The sequence below is a fragment of the Leucopleurus acutus genome, assembly GCF_964270905.1.
Source record: "Leucopleurus acutus genome assembly, chromosome: 8".
Classification (NCBI taxonomy): domain Eukaryota; kingdom Metazoa; phylum Chordata; class Mammalia; order Artiodactyla; family Delphinidae; genus Leucopleurus; species Leucopleurus acutus.
The window spans coordinates 72671399-72689421 of NC_139151.1; positions in this window are offsets into that span (position 1 = coordinate 72671399).

The following is an 18023-nucleotide window of genomic DNA, read 5'->3' on the forward strand; positions in this document are numbered from 1 at the left end:
ACCTGCATTGGGTCTTCGTTGCTGCGCGCAGGCTTTCTCTAGTTGTAGCGCGCGGGCTTCTCGTTGCTGTGGCTTCTCTTGTTGCGGAGCACAGGCTCTAGTTCCGTGGGCTTCAGTAGTTGTGGCTGGCGGGCTCTAGAGCACAGGCTCCATAGTTGTGGCGCAGGGGCTTAGTTGCTCCGTGGCATGTGGGATCTTCCCGGACCAGGGCTCGAACCCGTGTCCCCTGCATTGGCAGGCGGATTCTTAACCACTGCGCCACCAGGGAAGTCCCTACCATGTTGACTTTGTCAAGCTGACCTAGATTGTTGATAGTTGGAGGTAACTTCCTTTTAGCTTAGTTGTATGAGGGGGGCAGTTTCCAATAAACAGCTTGACAATTGCTGTTTTTTTTTTGAGAAGGACTGTCTGGAGAAGGACTGTCTGGAGAGTCAGGCACACTGTCATTCTACACCCCAAGAAACATGATTCTGAGAGTTTCTGGGCTGGAGCCTTACCCCTGGGTCTGCCTGACTACCAGAAGCCCCATAGTGACATCCCAGGAAAGGCCAGGGCTGGGAAACCTGCCCTCAGGGACTACCTCTACATCCTGTGGATACAGTGAGTTCCCTTATCCCAGCCCATTTTCTTTCCATCACCTGTAGCTGGTCCACTTTAACTACCTGTGTCATCCCAGGTAGCCTGGCCATTGGGTAGAAAGGTGTCCTGGCTGCTGAGTGGGTAGCAGGCAGCAGTGGAGAGATCTGTGTCCAGACAGCTGCCTGTGGGGTCTCAGGGAAGGACTCCAGGCCAGAAGGAGGAGGGAGGCAGTGGGGAATGACCTGGTGCAGCTGCAGGCTGTGGGGCGGGTGTGTACATTCCCGAAGGCCAAGGAAAGTAACATGGTGTCAGGGTGAAGAATGTGCCTATTTTAGGGGTCCCAGAGCGTTTGCCACTAGCTTGTTGGTACAGTGGGCTTGTGTCCTTGGGCTAGTGCCTTGATTTCTCCAAGTGGTACGTATTTCATCTTAAATGGGACCATTGGTACCAACCTTAGAGGATTGTTGGAGGTTTACATGCGGTAATGTGAGGAAGTGCGTGGCATGAAAGGTCCATAAGTGGTAGCTACTTTTTATTAGTATGGTTGGGCTGGTGTTGAGGTGGGGGTTAAGCAGAAAGAACCAGAAAAGGGGAAGGAACCAGGGTCCTGAGAGAGTGTTTAAGTTTAAGCTGGGGAAGCCAAGATCCTTTTACAAATGCAAAGAGCAGGTACAGAATGAAAGTGGGCCAAAGCTCAGGGCAGGAGCAAGTGGGCGGTCAGAGATGTGGGGAAGCCCTAGGCAGTTGCCAGGAGTTTTTCTGGATTCTCAGCAGTGGACTTTACTAGCTGTCTACGGGGGAGGTTGGACAGAGTGGGCAGAAAGTGGAGCATCTACATTGCACTTCCCCTGGCTCAGGCCAGAATTGTTTCCAGAGCAAAGGTGAAGCTCCAGATGACTGTCAAGTAGACCCTGGATCAGGGACTTCAGGGCCGTGGGTGCAGGTACTCAGGCTGGCGCATCCAGACCTGGCCCACAGAGGGGGTGCTCCAGAGAGATCACCCTCTGGGTCTACCTGGAACTCTTGCACTTTCTCTCCTCCTGTCCTGACTGTTTAGGGCCATTCTTATCTCATCTCTTTCAAGGATGTTTGTCTGATCCCTCTGCCCGGTCTGCTCACAGCAATTTCCCTGTTTCCAAAGGTACCGGGCTAGTTGCTTTATATACACACTGTGGCATTTATTCCTTAAAGCATTCATGTGAGGTAGCTGTTATTCCCATTCTACAGAGAGAAAAAGTGAGGCTCAGACTGGTCAAGTAACTTTGCCAGCATCTCACAACTAGGAAATGGCAGGGTGGGGATTTAAAAACAGGTCTGCCTGGCTCTAAAAACCCAAGCTCTGCTCAAGAGACTGAGATATTCCAGTTACTATAAATGTGTAACAGATTTCTCTAAAATGTAGTGGCATAATACAACCATTTATTTGGCTCACATATAAATTCAGAGAGGGCACATCAGGGATGGCTTATTTCCACTCCACAGTGTCTAGAACCTCAGCTGGAAGACCCGAAGGCTGGGGCCGCGCTCATTGGAAGTCTTGTTCGTTCCCAAGTCTGCCGACTGAGGCTGGCTTGAGGCCAGGGGCCTCAGTTCCCCTCCACATGGGCCTCTCCATGAAGTCTCTCTGTGTGGACTAGTTTGGGCTTCCTCACAGCATGGTGGCATCACCTTCCCCAACCCATGAGTGAGGGTCCAAGAGCCAGAGAGAACCAAGATGAAGTCATATCCGCTTTTATGGCCTACCCCCCAGAGATGGGCATTATCAGTTCTGCGGCATCCTGCTTGTCAAGGCTGTCACAAAGGCCCATCCGGACCCTAAGGGTGGGGAAATAGACTCCACTTTTAATGGAGAACTGGCAAGGTCTGGTAAGGAAATGTATGAAAATATACTTAGCCACATGAAGGAACCTGAAGGAACATATCCATGCGATGATGACCTCGCCAGGGCTGACCTTGTCCCCATCTCTGTAATTCTTGTAGACCCAGCCCATGAAGACACAAAGAGTGTTTGTTGAGTTAAATGAATAAATACAGAACATCCAAGTCAAGCCGTTTTGGGGGGTTTTATTATTATTTTTCTCATTTCCCACTTACTGCTTTCTCTTTCACTTCTGCAGCTGAAATGGTTAATTTCATAGTTGTTTTGCTTCAAGGTTTGTTTCTTCACTCAGAGATTCAACAGGATGCCATTTCATTACGGGCACCCGCTCATGGCTTGTAGGGGTCTCTGGAGGAAAGCTCTTGAAAGCCCAAAAGGCAAACTTCTATCAGAACCTTCAGCTCTTAGGACAGTATCACTCTTCTGCTTTGCCTGGCCATGCTCAAAGCCTGGGTTTTTTTTTCCCTTGGGCTTTCAATGGACTGTGCATGGAGGTGACAGGGGAACCTGAAACCATAGCCTTGAGGCTTGTCATGGGACTAGTTTAGGCTTGAATCATATAGGGATAGTGTGGGTAAGATCTGGGTATAATCTTTGCCCATGTGTGCTTTTTGCTTACTTGCCTGTCTTTCTTCTTTTCCTTCCTCCTTTCCTCCTTCCTTCCTATCTCTGCTACAATGCAAGTCTGGTTTTGTTTGTAGCTCAGTACTTCCCAAATTGATCCCAAATTCTGTGAAAATTCACACTTCTGTTTTTATCTTATTGTACAGTGTGCTGCTAATGAGAGTTGCTGCAGAAGGAACTCTGGCCTGGCAGCCTAGCTCAATGGGAAGGGCCTGGCATCGAGTATCAAGAGACCTGGGTTAATAGACAGACAGATGTAGAGAACAAACTTATGGACACCAAGGCGGGGGAAAAGAGTGGTGGTGGTGGTGGTGGTGGTGGTGTTGGTGGACGAATTGGGAGATTGGGATTGACGTATATACACCAATATGTATAAAATAGATAAATAATAAGAACCTGCTGTATAAAAAAAAAATAATTAAAAAAAAGACCCGGGTTAATATCTTCACCTCTCAGCCTCACTTCACTTTCCTCATCTGTAAAATGGGGAGATAACACTACCACACCAAGGGCTGTTGTGAAGATTGAAGGAGACCATGGGTTGAAGAGGGTTTTGCAAACTACACAGGGCTGTGTAAAAGTCTGTGGTGGGCTTCCCTGATGGCGCAGTGGTTGAGAGTCCGCCTGCCAATGCAGGGGACACGGGTTCGTGCCCTGGTCTGGGAAGATTCCACATGCCGCGGAGCGGCTGGGCCCGTGAGCCATGGCTGCTGAGCCTGCGCGTCCGGAGCCTGTGCTCCGCAACGGAAGAGGCCACAACAGTGAGAGGCCCGCGTACCACAAAAAAAAAAAAAAAGTCTGTGGTTACTCCTTTGAGTCAGAGGTTCTATCTGTCCACTGAGGTGGAGGGAGGAGAAAATTCATGGCTCGAACCTTAACCTTGCTACAGTGTCTTAATTGACCACTGGACCTTTCAGAACTAGGATAATTAAGTGTCTGTAAGAGAAGAAGTTCCCTCAATCCATGAGGTAGTATTCTTTGCTGATGCAGATACTAGCATCAGGACCAGATTCCAGCACAAGTAGAGAAGGTAGTTGCTTATGGAATATTTGGGGGTTCTGCAGGCTCCCTTCTGACCAAGGCCTTTTTGCTGGCTTGCAGCATTCCGAAGGTGGAGGTTGAAATCTCAAGTATTTCAGGGCCCAGACAGGTACCATACATGGGTGAAGCAGGCCTGGTAGGGACTAGGGAACTCAGGTGCCTGCCCCTTTCCAAAGTGTGCAGCCCCTCTCAGCAACAGCCACGTGTTGTCACATAGGAAGACAAACTGGTGGGATATTTTTTTTTTCCCGAAAGAAGCCAGATTTCACCTTTTATTTTAAATGCAAAATCTCTTCACATTTGTTTCTTGGCAACAAATCCAAATTTTCAAAAAATAGTGCTAGGACCAAACAAAATACTTGAGCATCTGAATTCAGCCCGTGGGCCACCAGTTTGCCGTCTCTGAGCTAAAAGCCTGGGAAGTCCCATGGGCTGGTGAAATATAGCCCTGTGACTCTCCGATTGCTATAGCTGAGACTGCAGTAGTGGCTATAAGTGATTGACATCAGATCTGTCTTTCCCTGCCAGGAGGGAGTGGGTTTTTTTGGGGGTGGTGGTGAGGAGGGGGCAGGAAAAGGCATGCTGGTTCCTGCTCAGAGCATAGGGCATGGGCTGAGGAGGACTGGAGGGGAGAGGGGGCTGCAGCCGTGCAGCAGCATTGGGTTTGTGTAGGCAGGTGGCAGCTGAGGGCTGGGGCAAGGGGGGCGGGCAGGATGGCAGCTCAGTCCTGCCTTCCAGCTCCCAGGGAGCTGACTCCTTCCCAGAGGAGGAAAGGAAGGCAACAGGCAGCACATAGGACCCCTGTCCCTCCCCAGAGAAGACAAAAACCAGCAGGTATGCTCAGCAAACAGACCCCAGCTCCATCGCTGGTGACCCTAGTTAACATCAGTTTGGAATTATTTCTTTCACAGGAGCTATTGCCTATTAACCAGGGGGAGGCACAGCAATGGCAGCTTTTGTAGAAATCATTGGGAAACCAGGCTGACAACTAAGGCCTAGAAAACTGTGCATTTTCTGTGTTGACAGAGCTTCCAGACTGGCTTTAAGTCATTCAAGGGTCACATCCAGAGAGCTATGAGGTTGAGCAGAGTTAAGACATCTATGGTTCCTTTTATGCAAAGTAAAATAAAATTCCAGAATTTTTAAGTCACAAAGAGTATGCTCATTATAAAGAAAATGTTAAATACAGATGGTCAAAAGAAGAAAACCAATACTCAAAAATTTCTGATCATACTTCCAGAAATATTTATATATGTGCATATATATATATATATATATATATATGTACACAGACACACAGGTAGAGAATATTTTGAACAAAATAGACATGGCTTATACTTTACAAACTGGTAACTGGCTTCCTGCACCTTGCCACCCCCCACCCCCATATTTCTATCGATAAACATTCTCCTTTGACATCCACTTTGAAAAGTGATTAGTCATTTTATGGGTGTACCATGATTTATTTTACCAATTTAAATTTTAGGAATTTAAATAGTTTCCTTTTTTCTATTAGAACCAACAGCATGATGAACATTCCCACAGATCAATGTCTTCATCCAGCTCTTGTTAAGTCTTTAGTGTGTGTTCCTAATATAATATAATACATTTAGTTGAAACTACTTAAGAACAGCTTTTGAAAGAGCTGAAAAAACTTTCCTGAAAATTTGTGACTCCTAAAATAGCAGCTGTGCTTGGTGCTAATAAACCATCATCCACACTTGGTATTTTCCATGTGACAAACACATAAAGGTTTTACAGACATCACCTCAATCAACTGTTCCACTGACCTTATGAGAGTATTATTACCCCCATTTTACAGATGGGAAAACTGAGGACCAAAGGGACAAAGTAAATTGCTCAAGGTTATGCAGTGGGAAATAGCAGAGCTGGGATTCGAGCACAGCTCAGACTGACCCCAAATCTCTTGCTTATGTTCTTATGCTCTCCCACCAGCCACTGGCACATTTATAAAAACTGCTGTCTTGAGAAGTACCTGATTTTTTTTGACTACCAAACTTAGTGTTCCTGCTCCCTTTTGGCTGCTGTTTTCATTGGCTGAAGAGGCTCTGAGTGACTAGGAACAGTTTTTGATTAATTAGATTTTTGTTGCCAAAGAACTAATTTGGTCCCCTTACCCCTCCCTTCTTGCTCAAAAAGCACACGAGAAAATGATTTTAACAGCGGGGATAATTACAGAAAGTGCGGTGTTAACTAGAACGGAAAGCAAATATTTTAGGTTTCTTTCTTTTTTTTTTTTTTTTTTTTTTACTGTTCTCCAAGACCGCCAGAGTGGAAAGAAAAGAGTGAAATAAACCTCAGCAGACACTGGGGGAGAGCAGATACCAAGCTGGGAACCTCAGTCACTTTCTGTGCCTGTCCCGCTGACAATCTCAAACAGAAGCCTGGATTATAGCGGGAGGGCTGGGGCCCACTGGAATCCCTGGGTAGACTCATGCAGATAAGAAAGGCCCAGCAAAGGCACGGAGAAGCCAAGTCTCCTTTTTCTGCCACTTTCCTTGCCTGGTTGTTGTAGTTTCTCTGATGAGTGCACACATATATCAACCCCATTGTAGGAACACACTTGTGGGTTTAAACTTGGGAGACACCTGTTGAAAGGGAAGAGAGTGGCTCCGCAAGGGGGCCGTTCTCCCATCAGTGGTCCAGGTTGGAGTAGAGAGGCTGGAGGACTCGATTGTTCATTCTCTACTGCACTTGTCTTATACTTTCTTGATTTACTCCTTCATTTTGTGTGAACATCTCTTAGTACCTCCTGGGAAAGGAGTCAAGAATATTGTCTTCACTTTTGCAAATCTTAACATTCCATTTTTCTGCTCTCATTACGACTGATAGTTTGAGGATAGAATTCTGGGCTGAGAACTCAAATCTTGAATGCATTTTGTCTACCACATTGCTACTTAAAGTGGGTTCCATGGACCAGTGTCAGTCTGCAAACTATTTGTCTTCATCTGGGATGAAATCAGTGAAGAAATTGAGAGTAAGCATTTCAAAACTTTTATACTAATTTGTGTCATTACATGTTTATTGAAGCTGATAATAATATGTTGATGGCTTTTAATTTGTATGTCTTTTTCAAATTTTATTTTTTCTACTAATTCTTTTCTAGTCTCTTTTTTTTTTTTTTTTGACCACGCAGCACAGCATGCAGGATCTTAGTTCCCCAACCAGGGATTGAACCCATGTCCTCTGCAGTGGAAGTGCAGAATCTTAACCACCGGACCACCAGGGAAGTCCCTTTTCTACTCTGTTTTATAAAGTAACAGTCAGTGACAGATTGAAGGCAATTCCTTCACATATTTTGAGAAGCGCTGTTGTAGTATGCTGTATTCTTGAGAAGTCCTTTGTCAGTCTGATGTTGGTATTGTTCTAAGTAGCCCATTTTTCGGGTTTTCTCTTTATCCTTAGGGTTCAGAATTTCACTATGAGAAGACTTAATGAGGGCCTTTTGTCACTCATTGTGCTGGACCCACAATGGGTCCTTCAATCTGGAGACTCATTCATTCATTCATACTAGTTTCATCCCTCTCTTTTTTCCTCTCTTCTCTTTTTCCAGACTCCTTAGTGGTTAAATATTGGGCCTCCTGCTTCATGTGTTGAAACTTATATTTTGTCCCTATACTTTCAGTCCCTTTTTGTTTTACTTCTTATAAGATTCTTCAATTTTATCTTCCAACTCATTTGTTTATATAGACTATCATTTATTATTTATGTATACTATCATATTTTTAATTTCAAAATCTTATTTAATTACCTCTCTTGTAATCTCTTCTTGTTTTTTTGTATGCAATATCAGTATTTTTGAGGAAACTGACCAGATGTACTTTTTTCCTAGTCTTTGCTTCCTGCGTTATATCTGTTTCCTTTTTTCTACTGTTTGAGTTTAGCCTCTCTTCACATTGATGACTCTTGTCAAAGATCCTGGTTGGGTTATCCATTCCTATCTAATAATAAGATTAAAAAGCCGATGGGTAGCTCTGTGTATTAGTGTGGATATGGGGGTTTCTCTGTTGGCAGGTTTCACTCTTGGGCGATGGGGTGGGAGGCTGGCACTTGGGGGAAACCCAAATACCAGGAATGTGCCAGTCTTTTCTTTGGGACTGTTCAGATTCTCCAGAGAAGAATTTCCTGATCTCCTCTCTGGCGAAGGGTGGTGATGGGTGAGGGTGGCGTGCATATTATAGCTGCTGGTGTTCTGCATGTCGGGGGGGGAAGAAGGACTAGGGATTCCAATGTTCAGATACAGACGGCCTGCCGCTCTGCACTGCCCCTGCCTCTTCTGCATGGCAGTTTGGGTCAAGTCTTGAGCTTCCCCAAGTTTCCATGAGGCAAACCGGCAGTCTTTTTGCTTTGGCCTCCTCTGCAAACATTTTAACTTGTGCCTTTCTCTGCCCTGCTACCTCATTCATCACTCTTCTAAAAGCTTTTCCTCTTCCTAAGGTTTGCTGAAATCTCTCATTCACTGATGGCTCCATTCCCATTCTCTCTGCTTGGGAGGGAATGGAGATACATGTCTGATCCACCGACAACTTTTAACTAGAAGTCTACATCCTGTATTTTTAGAGTTGTGCCAGATTAAATATTCATATTCAATTTCTTCTCAGCCCATTCATTCCTTCCAGCCCATTTTAGACTCCATTGTATGATGCATAGGCTGATAGTCATGCCTTTCATATCTTCATCCTACTCAGTGAGGCTGAACAGGATAGATCAAGGAGAGAGCCCAATGGCATATTCCTAAAGACCTCCACAGACTTAGGCACTGTGTCTGTCTTATTCACCACCATAGCCCTGGCATGAGAACTTAGTTGTTGTGTAATAAACATTTGTTGAATGTAACCATCCTATCAAAGAAAGAAATGAGGGTGATCCTGTGAGATTTGTTCCAGCAACCCATGCTGGTTGTCATGCTCACCATTTCCCTCTTGCTCATGAAATGTTATTGTTTAAATTATCCCTTATAGGATTTTTCTAGGGACTGATATTCAAATCATGAGTTGTGGCTTTTGGAATATGCTTCCTTACCTTTTCTGAAAAGAAGAGCATTGCCTTTTCTGGCTCCTCTCTTGGTCTCACAGATCCCAGTTCATTATCACACTGGTCCTAGAGATGCCTCCCCGTCCTGGGTTTATTGGTGTGGGCCTGGCCCTTCCATCTCATTTAAAATAGCTTAAGACTGTCTTGCTAGTTCTCTCTGCCTTGTATTTCAGTATATGTATATTCTATGTTTTCTGCTTGAAGATTGTTGTCCTTGATAGACCTAAAGGAGTTAAGTCATTTTTTCTTTTGAACATGGCCCTGAAGTACCCAGCCATTTGCTTCCTTATTCTTCTTGGTCTGAGCATTGATTTTAAGAAAGAGGGATGCTAAGAAGCCTGATCAGGTGCCTAAAATCTCACTGCTGCCTGAATGTACTTTCATCTGTCTTTTATTGGCTCCAGTGAAAATTGGTGTGTTCTCCTTGGTGGGGAGCCTGTCCCATCTAGCATCTGTAGAGCACCTCCAGGACTAGCCGCGCCCGATGGATGCAGGGGAACCGAGGACGGCCCATGGCCTGAGAGTGCCCAGGTGAGGTTACAGCGAGAGCCAAGACTGCTGGACAGTGGCAGTGTGAGTTCAAGGCAAGGCCCCGTGGCTCGGAAGGCCCCGCCTGCCTCAGTCCTCGGCCACCTCTTCAGCCTCATCTCAAACCATACTCTCCCTGTTCATTATGCTCCAATTAGGCCTTTCTGTTCCTCAGACCCACAAAGCCTGTTCCTGCCACCGGGCTCTTTGTGTTTGCCATCTCTCCACCTGGTGGCCCACTCTTCACACAGGTCTATGCATTTACAGCTGCTTCTCTTCATTCTGATGTGGGCTCAAAAGCACCTTCCTCAGGGGCCTTCCCTGACTTCCTCATCCCCTCCCCCACCAAGGAAAGCATTACCTTTATTTGTCATCTTTATGTCACTCACCATTACCAGAAAGTTTCTTGTTTATTTATTTGTTTACTTGCTTAGGATATCCTCTGTCAAATATAAATTCTAGGGACTTTATTTGCTTTTCTACTTCTGATTCACAAGGCTTCAGCCAGAGCCTGGCTCACTGAAGGAATGCAATACATGTTTATTGAATAGATGAATTTGAAAACAACGTTGCCGACTTTGTAGTTCTCCTGAGTGGAATCCTTGACTATTGCAGAAACACCTGAGGATCTTCAGTCTACACTTTAGAGCAAGGGTCTGCAAACTGTGGCCCATGGGTCAAACCTAGCTTACCACCTGTTTTTATGAATAAAGTTTTATTGGAACATGGTCATGCACATTCCTTTCCTTATTATCTTGGCTGCTTTCACCCTACAACAGGAGAATTGAGTAGTTGAGACCAAGACCATATGGCCTGCAAAGCTGAACCAGTTTTACTATCTGCGCTTTACAGAAAAGATCACTAACTGCTACTCCAAAGGGAAGGCTCCCTGGATTACGTCAGACCTTTCTTTCATATGAATTGATGCCACAAATGGCAAGAGGCTTTGTTCTCAGCTCAGAGGCCTCTTTCATGCCTGTGTCTTTAGATATGGGACTAAATCTTTCTGTTCATGAAATGTTGGCCTTGGCAATCCGCTTAATTCAGGTGGAAAACTACTTTGACTTGAATTATCTGGAGAACAGAGATCACTGTGTTTTCTCTAATTGTTAATTATCAGGGTGACACATGTTATGAGCCACTCTGCCTGTCTGTCTTTTTATCTAGAGGAAAGGTTTAGCAATGCGCCTTGGTGGCATGAAAGATAGACTTCGACTGTAAGATTTTATTATTTTTATTATTTCCCTTTGCTTAGATCTCTATAAGAATCATGATGTTTCCAAGGCAACACATGGCTTGGGGAAACTGGAGAGAATACTCTCGATGCAAAGGGATAACATCACAGCTACCACAACAATGCTACCCAGTGCTCAAATGTCGGGTGTTCAGAGGAAACAAGTCATCTTGATTAGAATCTGGGCAGCATGAGTTTCAAAGTGGAATAATCACGCTATGTTCCATAAATTTGCAAACCCTCGTTATAGTGCAGTGGAGAAGGGAACACGCTTAAAACAGTGCATGGGACTTGGCTCCTGGGATGATTGTCAGGGAGCATTTTATTACCTTGCCAGGATAGAGCAGATGCTTTTGAATCCCTTTTCTATTGTACCTGTCTATTTAAAACACAAGTTTCTTTTTCTTAACTACCCAAAATATTAGAAAGCTTTTCAAATTGTCAGATCATTTTCCCTAAAATGACACACATTTCTTAAAAAAAAAAAAATCTTAAAATACTTTTTACAAATGAACATATTTATTGTAAAAAAAAAACCAGAACATACAGTTATTTAAAAATAAGAAAGCAAAAAATCAAACTACCACTCTGAGATAACCAGTGTTAATATTTTATTATAAACCCTTCCAGACTTCCCCTTATGGGCTAAAACATACACACACACACACACACACACACACACACACACATACGTACACATACACATAGTGCAAAATACTATACACACTAGTCTGTAACCTGCTTTCTTTTTAAAGAATGGTATGTCATGAAGATTTTTACACTCTGCTGGAGTCAGAATAGTGTGGTGTCAACATCATGTGCTCTGCAGCCTGACTGCCTTGTTTCAAATACCGACTTGGTCAATTACTAACTTGGACAAGCTAGTAATGTGACCTTGGACAAGTTATATAACTCTCTGGTGCCTCAATTTCCTCATCTGTAAAATGGACAGAATAATGATGGAATTTACTACATGGGGTTTTCGTGAGGAGTAAATATGTTAATACAAAAAAAGCCCATAATACAGTGCTCCGCACATGGGAACCTCTTACTGAATGTTAGATATTGTTATCTTTCCATGTCAGTACGTGTATTTCTACAACATTATTGTCTGCGTACTGGAATGCAGGTACGCTTTTCTGCTTTTCCTTTGGTTTTATGGTTGTGCTTCACTGCTGTGCGTGTTTGTTTGTTTTGCCTGTGCCGCACAGCATGTAGGATCTTGGTTCTCCGACCAGGGATTGAACCCTCGCCCCCTGCATTGGGAGCGTGGAGTCTTAACCACTGGACCGCCAGGGAAATCCTAATACTATATATTCCACCGAGTTGGAGTTGTACAGTGCATCTGAGTAGAGAACACCGAGAATCTGTTAGCCCTTCTGTTGCAGGAGCTCCTAACAATGTTAGTGGAAGGAGAGGAGAAGGTGGAAGACTTTGTAGTCATGGTACCCAGTAGATAAGAGGTGATGCGGAGACTATACATGAGCTTTATAGTGTCTGGTCTTAGATCTACTACTTTCTGAGCATCATAAGCTACTTAACTTCTCTAAACCTTAATTTGCGTATCTGCAAAATTAAAATTTTTTTTGTATCTACCTCCTTGTGTTTTTTTTTTTTTTTTTTTGCGGTACGTGGGCCTCTCACTGTTGTGGCCTCTCCCGTTGCGGAGCACAGGCTCCGGACACGCAGGCTCAGTGGCCATGGCTCACGGACCCAGCCGCTCCGCAGCATGTGGGATCTTCCCGGACTAGGGCACGAACCCGTGTCCCCGGCATCGGCAGGCGGATTCTCAGCTACTGCGCCACCAGGGAAGCCCCTTCCTTGTGTTTTTGTGAATTAGATTACTGATGTGGAGAGTTTAGCACTTGCCTTGTACCTGGCAACCTCTTAGTGAATATTAGATACTATAATTAGAAATGGGAAGCCACCATCAAACATAATGTATCACATTCAGAGATACTTACTATACCCATACACTCACACATGCCTGTAAAATCACACAGTTTATCTATGGAATAGTCATTTGGTAAATTATAAATTTACATTTCTTCTTCCTTCTGCTTCTATTATTATGCTGCTGGGTCTCAAATTCACACCTACTTTGTATACTTGTTTTGTGTTGCTGGCGCTGCGACTCTGCAAACCCGTCTCCTTTGCCAGCTGGGTGGAGTTCAGGTTCTGCCAGTAGGGGGTGCTAGATGGAGACTGGAAGGCAGGAGGAGGGAAAGGAGATGTGCTTCTTGCTGTTCACCTCCAGTTCCTGCCAGCATCACCCGACTTACCGCGGCAGTGGTAGATTTCAATATGGCAGCTGACTCTGGTTTTCATTTTTTTCTCACAGTCTCAAAACCAGTCTCATTGTCCCTCCTTGGAGATCCTAGCCCTGGCCCGTTGGCATGCCTTCCTCAGAGGCCTGGGTTCCATCTCTGGGGGGGGGCCTCCTTTGTGCTTCTAGGTCCTAGCAGCCCCAGACTCTTTCCTTTGTTCATTCCTCCAGCCCTGGTAGCAATAGCTGCTTCCTGCTTGCAGGAACCTCAGTTTTCCCTCTTTGCTTTTTAGTTCTCTAATTCCTGGTGCACAGAACATATAATATTGTATAAATCTAAGGTTTACAATGTAATGATTTGATATAAGTATATATTGTGAGTTGATTACTACAATATGTTGTGAACAATTCTTTATACTACATTGTCTCTGTTAAAATTCCTGATGTGGGTTCTGCTTTCTGACCAGACCCTGTCCAATACCACACACAACTTCACTTTCCCTAAAGAAGGCAGTTGAGAAGGACACCTTCATTTTACAAGTGAAGGTGTCAGCATCGCTCTGGATGAAGGATGCTGGGATTCTGGTCTTTACCCAGATGCCCTGGGTGGACTCTGCAGAAGCACCTGGGTGGGAAGGCCACCTGGGCCCTGACTATACCTCGTGGGCAGGGCTGCCCGCCCTGGGGGCGGGGTGAGGGTGCTAAGGCTTCAATGTGAGCGGCTGCATTTGGGAAGTAGAGTAATGCTTGAAGACAGGCCGAGAGCAGAAGAACAATGAAAGGAGAGTGTGGTAGAGAAAGGAGGGGTGGAGGAGGTGCTGAGGGTGGAAGACCAGGGCTGACAGAGGCTGGGGGTGGGGAGAGCAGAGAAACACGCAGACTATTAGTCCCTGCGGAGGACGGATGGGTCAGGCTTTCATTTATTTACACATAGTGAAAATGGCCTGTACACTTCATTGGTCAACACCACTTTCTGGCTTCATTGGTTTGCAAAAGGGCTCTCTGCTCCCCTGCTGAGAGATTCTTTCTTGGAGCCTGTTTCAGGTCACTCACCCTAACCCCCTCCTCAGTGCTCAGTTCAGTCTGTCTCCCTGTCTGTCTGTCTCTCCTTCTCTCTCTCTCTCTCTCTCTCCCTCTCCCTCTCTCCCTCTCTCCCTCTCTCCCTCTCTCCCTCTCTCCCTCTCTCCCTCTCTCCCTCTCTCCCTCTCTCCCTCTCCCTCCCTCCCCCTCCCCCTCCCCCTCCCCCTCCCCCTCTCTCTCTCACACACACACACACACACACACACACTTTGTTCACAGGGAGCCCTGGAAAACCCCTGGCCTCAGAGGGGACACCCCTCCCCATCCCCCTCACTCAGCAGTGGTCCTCCCCAGAGCCCATCTGACCAGTGGGGCTTCAAGAGAGCAGTGGAAGAGTCTGCCACTGCCCGAAGACCCTTGGCTGTCCGGATCCATACGTGGTCAGGATGCCTTTACTGAATTCAAATTGCCGCTGGTGCTGCTGATGGGGGAAAAGGCAGAGGAGCTCTGGGCGGGAGTCCGGTGACTCCCTCTTCCAGGCTGCCCAGCGTAGGGTGTTGTGAGTCAAAGTTCCTGCCTTTGGCTTGGAAATTAATTCTTGGCTAAAAAATGAAATATATTCTTTACTTCTTAGGAGAAGATTTAACAAGAGGAACAAAAGCACCTAGGACCTCCACTAAGATTTTTTTAAAATAAATTTGAAATGATTCTGGTGTTACAGAAAAGTTGCAAAGTTAGTACAAAGAGTTCTCATCTCCTTCTCTCCTAGTTTTCCCTGTTGTTAACATCTTACGTCCCTGTGGTGCTTTCATCGAAACTAAGGCACCAGCATTGGTACATCACTTGTTAACTAAACTTCAGTCTTTACGCAGATTTCACTAGTTTTTCCACTAATGTTGTTTTTCTGTTGCAGAATCCCATTCAGGACATCATATTGTATTTAGTCATTGTGTCTCTTTAGTCCCCTTTGGTCTGTGACAGTTTCGCAGTCTCCCCTCCCACCTTTTCTTTAATGACCTTGACAGTTTTGAAGAGTACTGGCATTTAATAGAATGTTCCTCAATTTGGGTTTGTCTGATGTTTTTCTAATGATGAGACTGGGGTTATGGGTTTTGGGGAGGAAGACCACCAAGGTGAAGTGTCCTTCTCATCACATCTATTAACCCTTCCTCCTCCACATTCCCTCATGCTCCTTTGTCCTCAGCCCTTTCCCCTATCCCAGCCCCTGGCAACTGTTGATCTTTTTTTCTTTGCCTCTATTATGCCTTTTCCAGAATGCCATATAAATCGAATCATATGGTATATAGCTTTCTTTTTTTCAGTTTAAAAAGCAGCACTATTGAGGTATAATTGATATATAATATACTGTATATACTTAACGTACACAATTTGATAAGTTTTGACATACACATACACACACACACACACACACACACACACACACACACTGGTGGTGTCATCACCACAATCAAGATAGGGCACAGAGCCATCACCCTAAAAGTGTCCTCATGCTCCCTCGTAATCTTTTCCTTCCTTCTCTGATCCTAATGTACTTATATACAGCCTCTCGATGTCTTGCTTATCTACTTGTACAACAACGTTTGTATCTTACTGTCCTAAGGTAAGGTGGCCCAGTGGTTGGCAGCATGGTCTTTGGGGTTGGATACCTGGGTTCATATTTTAACCTTAGGCTCCACTTAAGCTCTCTGTGCCTCATCTTTCTTATCTGTAATATTGGGAAGACAATAGTACCCACCACATAGGGCTGTTGTGAGGATTAGCTGGATTTATCTACAAAAAGCACTTGGAAAAGGATTTTTTTATACAAAGAGCACTTAATAAATGTCACCTCTCATCATCAGCCTCGTTATTGCTGAGAGCCCTTGAAGGGCAGCAAGTACAGCTCTTCCTGCACTCATATGACCATGGTGCCCAGCACAGTGGTAGGCATATGGAAGGGGTTCGGATATCTGCTGGATTTTTGACTCAGTGACCCCTTTGGTGAGTAAACAGTTCCCGTGACCACTTAACATACTACATGCTTGTTTAGATCTGTTGTTAGACCAAACAAAACCAAAACAAACCAGACTCCCAAACCAAAAAGCTGTGACAATTTTGTCTTGGTAAATATAGCCAAGGCCTGTGTATTTCCATGGTTTAGAATATCACCAGTGGACATCTACAGTGGAAAATTGAGTACGAGACTTTCATCACTTGGTTCGTTTTGCTCATATTTGGGTATGCCCCTGGCTTAGGAGCTGGGCAGCTAAAGCCCACACAGTGAGGAGCCTGTCATAATGCAGTTTGCACAGAAGGCAGGAAAGGATTCAAACATTTAGTGAGCATCTACTTCAGCGGTGTACTAGAGCTGGCTTGCTTGGTCAATTTTCAGGAATTTTACAAGCTAGTTATTAAATGCAACCATTATAAAAACATAAATTATATAGACTTACAACGAAGTAAATTATGTTAAAAACAAAGGTAATAAGTACTCAGTTGTACTCACATTGAGAATAGTCAACCAATTGTTTTACTACTATCTATGCTCTTGAGGTTACATTGGTTGCATCTGTGTGGTAAAAATACTATATAATGGTGTGCTATTTCTCATCTCTTCCCATCTGTGTTCAGTGATGTCATGTTGGTAGCTTGAAAGTGGCCATGGTAGGAATATTTACACCACATGTGTTGGCAAGCACTTCAAATCAGGGCTTACTGTTCCTAGAGAGTTGACTGTTAAGCATTTACCAGCCCACCACTGATAACTGCTTACCAGGCATGACAGTTGCATGGTTTTCAGTGCAAGAAGCAGGGGCTCACTCAGGTTAGTTCAACTAAAGTGAAGAAGGGTTTATGCTAACGGTGTTTATTGTGAGAAAAGGGAGCTAGAATATCATGGAGATTCAAGAATAGACCCTACTCCAGGGCCTTACGGAGCTGGGGGCTTAGAGGGTGGTTCTGGATCCAAGGCTACTCTGTGGACCCCAGAGCGTGGCCTTGGGCGTTATGCCCTGGTTCATTGCTATTCACATAATACCTGCTTCTTTCTGTCCTGGTCTCAGCTGCTCCCCCCTCCCCACACTCCACCTTGTATTGTCTCTTTGTTATTGCTTCTGCTTCTTATAATTTCTCATGTCTTTGGCTTGTATTGATTTACCATTGCCATTCCCACTTTCCATTATTTGCTCCCGTTGAAGACTGTGTTATTCTTTTTGTTTTGTTGCTTTAATTTCTGAGCAAGGGGATCTAACTGGTACAGCTCATTTTTTCATGAAAAGTGGTATTAGTCGATAGCTGGCCTACGGCTTTTGGTCAAATGGTTGTATCTGGCCACCATTGGCCAGGAAGGAAGGTGGGGTCACATAGTACACATTTTGGCCTAGTGCATGAGGGGTAAGAAGATGAATTAGCTAAAGCGAAAGAAGCCAAAGAAAGACAAATACTGCATGACGTCACTTAGATGGGGATTTTTTTTTTTTAAAAGAGTCAAACTCATAGAAACAGAGAATAGAAAAGTGGTTGCCAGGGGCTAGGGGGTGGGGGAAATAGGAAGAGGTTGGTAAAAGGGTACAAACTTTCAGCTATAAGATGAATAAGATCTGAGGATCTGATGTATAGTATGGTGATTATAGTTGATAACACTGTATGTATAATTGAAATTTGCTAAGAGAGTGGAAAAGTTCTCACCAAAGGAAAAAAAATATGTGAGGTGATGGATGTGTTAATTAACTCCATGAAGGGAATCCTTTCACAATGTATATGTGTATATCAGATCACCATGATGTGGACTTTGAATA